The sequence below is a fragment of the Petaurus breviceps genome, unplaced genomic scaffold, assembly GCF_028583685.1.
Source record: "Petaurus breviceps papuanus isolate PSGF00001 unplaced genomic scaffold, PetGlider_PUasm1.0 188, whole genome shotgun sequence".
Classification (NCBI taxonomy): domain Eukaryota; kingdom Metazoa; phylum Chordata; class Mammalia; order Diprotodontia; family Petauridae; genus Petaurus; species Petaurus breviceps.
Window position 1 is genome coordinate 42,033,064 of NW_027185804.1, and position 5,696 is coordinate 42,038,759.

Here is a 5,696-nt window from a genome sequence, read left to right on the forward strand (position 1 = left end):
CATTACAATCCTTCTTTATAATCTGACTAATGTCTGATGTGAAAGTATTTGTAAATCCTATACCTGATTGCATGCCATCATGAGGGGGAGAGAAAATTTATAACTCAAGGTATTGTGGAACTGAATCTTGTAAACTAAAAGTAAACAAACAAATTAATAAAGACAAAAAAGAATACAAAAGGAGATGGGCAAAAATAAATAACTATGGAAAAATCATAAGAATTTGAACTCAAGGCGGACGCAGGCCGGGAAGACATGGCAGCACGGCGACGCAGTGGATGCAGGCCAGGTAGGCGCTGTGGCGGACGCGGGCTGGGACAGAGCAGCAGCAGCATGGCGGTGCACGGATGCAGGCCGGGAAGGGGCCTGATCAACTCCGAGGGCAAGTCTTCCCACCAACCACAAGATCCACTACCAGGCCTATCACCAAAGGGCTGGGACTGGAAAAAGCAAGGTAAGAAGCAAAGACAGGGGCCCCTATACTGGACAGCAAACACTCCTGGAGCTACCACATCATAGCACAGAAATATTTTTTAAAAAGCCCCTTTCAGGACCTCCAAAGACGAGGATGACAGAGTGAACCCCACTTGCTCCAAACCCCCCCTCTGACCCTGAAAATATAGTAACTATTGTCCAGGGCAAAACCTCTACAGTAAAGGCTTGGGATCCTAGAGGAAGGGCGTGGTTAGGACCCTGCCTCAAAATGGGTAGAAAGCAGACTACAAAGACTCTAGAGTCCTACTATCCTCAGAGGGAGGAACCAACCTCAAAGGGAGACAATGTGGACTCCACACCCACAGCTGAAACTTCAACAGGGAATGGATCTCAAGCACAGAAGGCTCTCCTAGATGAGATCAAAAGGAACTTTGAAAGCAAAATGAGAGAGATAGAAGAGAAAATGAATAATTCTCTCAAAACAAAAATAGCAGAATTTGAAAAGCATTATAATGAAGAAAACATCTCTCTAAAAAGAAAAGTGTATGATATGGAAAAGGAGCTTCAAAAATTAACCAAGGAAAATGATTTGCTAAAAACCAGAATTAAACAAATGGAAACAAATAACTCTATGAGGAACCAAGAAGTAGCCAAGCAAAACAACAAAAATGAAAAATTACAAAAAGAGGTAAAATACCTCAAAGAAAAAATAACTGACCTGGAAAACAGATCCAGGAGAGATAATCTGAGAATTATAGGCCTACCAGAAAATTATGATGAAAAAATGAGCCTGGACAACATTCTCCAAGAGCTCGTTAAGGAAAACTGCCCTGAGATACTTGAACCTGAGGGGAAAACAGAAATCGACAGAATCCACCGGACACCTGCTGTAAGAGATCCCAAACCGAAAAATCTTTGAAATGTTGTGGCCAAACTCCAGAACTACCAGATAAAAGAGAAAATACTTCAAGTGGCCAGAAAGAAACAATTCAAATATCGAGGGTCCACAGTGAGGATTGCACAGGATTTCTCAGCCTCCACACTGAAAGATCAGAGGCAGTGGAATACAATTTTCAGGAAGGCAAAACAGCTTGGATTACAACCAAGGATCACATACCCAGCAAGACTGAGCATATTCTTCCAGGCAAAGAGATGGTCATTCAATGATATAACAGAATTCCAGACCTTCTTGATAAAAAAGCCAGAACTCAATGGAAAATTCAACCTCCAATTACGAGAAGCAACAGTGACTTAGAAAGGTAAACAAGGAGAACATACATCATTTTAGAGGGAAAGAGGGGAGGGAGAGGAGCTTCGCATGAGATCTGTTCCTGTCATGCTTGATGTGAAGAAAAAATAGCATACCTCATTAAGTATAACAATATCCTACGGGTAGTAGGAGGGGGAAAGGGTTACAAAAGGGGGGTGGGAGTGGTTTGTAGAGAGGGAAGTAGTAAGGGGAAAATGGGAGGAAAAGGGAGGGGGGCCAAAAAGGGAACACTGAGGGAGGTGGTGGTCAAAAGGAAAACTATTAAGGGGGGGGGAAGGGAGAAGGGAGGAAAAATATGAACATTAACAGGGGCAGGAATAGGATAAGGGGAAAGAAACAGATAACAATCATAACTGTAAATGTGAATGGAATGAACTCTCCTATAAAACAGAGATGGATAGCAGAATGGATTAGAAATCATAATCCTACAATATGCTGTTTACAAGAAACACATCTGAAACAGAGGGATACAGAAAAGGTAAAGGTAAAAGGTTGGAGTAAAATATATCATGCCTCAGCTAAAGTAAAAAAAAGCAGGGGTAGCAATCCTTATCTCAGATAAAGCAAATGCAAAAATTGACCTAATTAAAAGAGATAAGGAAGGAAACTATATCCTGTTAAAAGGCACCATCAAGAATGAAGCAATATCACTACTTAACATATATGCACCAAGTGGTGTAGCTTCCAAATTCCTAGAGGTGAAGGTAAAGGAATTAGAGGAAGAAATAGATAGCAAAACTATACTAGTGGGAGACCTTAATCTCCCCCTATCTGAACTTGATAAATCCAACCTCAAAATAAACAAGAAAGAAGTTAAGGAGGTGAACAGGATTTTAGAGAGGATAGGTATGATAGATCTCTGGAGAAAACTGAATGGGTATAAAAAGTAATATACTTTCTTCTCAGCAGTTCATGGCACATACTCAAAAATTGACCATGTTCTAGGGCATAAAAACCTCACAATTCTATGCAGTAAGGCATAAATATTAAACGCATCATTCTCATATCATGATGCAATAAAAATTATATGCAATAAAGGGCCAGGGAAAGACAGACTAAAAACTAACTGGAAATTAAACAATTTAATCCTAAAGAATGAGTGGGTCAAACAAGAAATTATAGAAACAATCAGTAATTTCATTCAAGAGAATGATAATAATGAGACAACATACCAAAATCTGTGGGATGCATTAAAGGCAGTTCTTAGGGGAAGTTTTATATCCCTGAGTGCATACGTGATTAAATTAGAGAAAAGGAAGCTCAACTAATTGGGCATGCAATTAAAAAACATAGAAAAAGAACAAATTCAAAATCCTCAATTAAATACTAAACTAGAAATATTGAAGACTAAAGGAGAGACTAATAAAATCGAAATTAAGAAAACTATTGAACTAATAAATAAAACCAAGAGCTGGTTTTATGAAAAAACCAACAAAATTGATAGACCCTTAGTCAATATGATAAAAAAAAGAAAGAAAAAACCAAATTATGAGTATCAAAAATGAAAAGGGTGAATCTACCTCTAATGAAGAGGAAATCAAAACAATAATTAGGAATTATTTTTCCCAATTGTATGCACATAAATTTGACAATCTTAGGGAAATGGATGAGTATTTAGAAACATACAAGTTGCCCAGATTAACTGAAGAAGAAGTAAATTACTTAAATAATCCCATCTCAGAAAAAGAAATTGAACAAGCCATCAGTCACCTCCCTAGGAAAAAATCTCCAGGGCCAGATGGATTCACTAGTGAATTCTATCAAACATTTAAAGAACAATTGATTCCAATACTCTACAAATTATTTGGGAAAATCATTGAAGGAGTCCTACCAAATTCTTTTTATGACACAAATATGGTACTGATACCTAAATCAGGAAGAGATAAAACAGAGAAAGAAAATTATAGACCAATCTCCCTCATGAATATAGATGCAAAAATTCTAAATAAAATACAAGCCAAAAGACTACAGCAACTTATCTCAAGAATAATACACTTTGATCAGGTAGGATTTAGTCCAGGAATGCAAGGATGGTTTAATATTAGGAAAACCATCAGTATAATTGAGCATATCAACAATAAAACTAGCAGAAACCACATGATCATCTCAATAGATGCAGAAAAGGCTTTTGACAAAATACAACATCCATTCCTATTAAAAACATTAGAAAGTATAGGAATAAATCGAGCCTTCCTTAAAATAATAGGTAGCATCTATTTAAAGCCATCAGCAAGTATTATATGCAATGGGGAGAAGCTGGAAGCATTTCCCATAAGATCAGGGGTGAAACAAGGGTGTCCACTATCACCCCTCTTATTCAATCTGGTACTAGAAATGTTAGCAGTAGCAATTAGAGAAGAAAAAGAAATCAAAGGAATCAAGTTAGGCAAAGAAGAGACCAAGCTATCACTCTTCACAGATGATATGATGATATACTTAGAGAATCCTAGAGAATCAAGTAAAAAACTGCTTGAGACAATAAATAAATTTGGCAAAGTTGCAGGATATAAAATAAACCCACATAAATCCTCGGCATTCCTATATATTTCCAATGAAATTCAACAGCAAGAAGTAGAAAGAGAAATCCCATTTAAAGTTACTGTAGACATTATAAAATATTTGGGAATCTACCTGCCAAAACAAACCCAGGACCTGTATGATCATAACTACAAAACACTTTTCACACAAATAAAGTCAGATCTAACTAATTGGAAAAATATCAATTGCTCATGGCTGGGTCGAGCTAATATAATAAAAATGACAATTTTACCTAAATTAAATTATATATTTAGTGCCATACCAATTAATTTACCAAAAAACTACTTTATAGAGTTAGAAAAAATAGTAACAAAATTCATCTGGAAGAATAAACGGTCCAGAATATCAAGGGAATTAATGAAAAAAAAAATGCTAGGGAAGGTGGACTAGCCTTTGCCAGATTTTAATCTGTACTATAAAGCAGCAGTAATCAAAACTACCTGTTACTGGCTTAGAAATAGAGAAGTGGATGAATGGAATAGATTAGGCACATGAGATTCAGAATTCAACGACTAATGTAATGTATTGTTTGATAAACCCCCAGACCCTGTTTTTTTGGGATAAGAACTCACTGTTTGACAAAAACTGCTTGGAAAACTGGAATATAGTATGGCAGAAACTGGACATAGACCATTATCTAACACCATATACCAAAATCAAGTCTAAATGGGTTCATGATCTAGGTATAAAGGTTGATACTGTAAGCAGTCTGCTAAAACAAGGAATAGTTTACCTATCAGACTTGTGGAGAGGGAATGACTTTATGATGAAACAGGAATTACAGAACATTATAAAATTTAAAATGGATAATTTTGACTACATGAAATTGAAAAGTTTCTGTACAAATAAAGCCAATGTAACCAAGATTAAGAGGGAGGTGGGAAATTGGGAAAGAATCTTTACAACCTATGTCTCTGACAAAGGACTCATCTCTAAAATATACAGAGAATTTAGTCAAATGTATAAGAATACAAGTCATTCCCCAATTGATATATGGTCAAAGGATATGAACAGGCAGTTTTCAGAGAAAGAAATTAAAGCTATCTATAAGCACATGAAGAAATGCTCTAATTCACTATTGATTAGAGAAATGCAAATCAAAACAACTCTGAGGTACCACATCTCACCAGTCAGATTGGCTAAGATGACAAAACAGGAAAATGACAAATGCTAGAGAGGATGTGGGCAAACTGGAACACTAATCCATTGTTGGTGGAGTTGTGAACTGATCCAGCCTTTCTGGAGAGCAATCTGGAATTATGCCCAAAGGGCTATAAATACTTTCATACCCTTTGATCCAGCAATACCAATCCTAGGGTTATATCCCAAAGAGATTATAGAAATCAGAGAAAGACCCATATGTACAAAAATGTTTATAGCAGCTCTTTTTGTTGTGGCAAAGAATTGGAAATTAAAGGGGTGCCCATCAATTGGGGAATGGCTGAACAAGTTG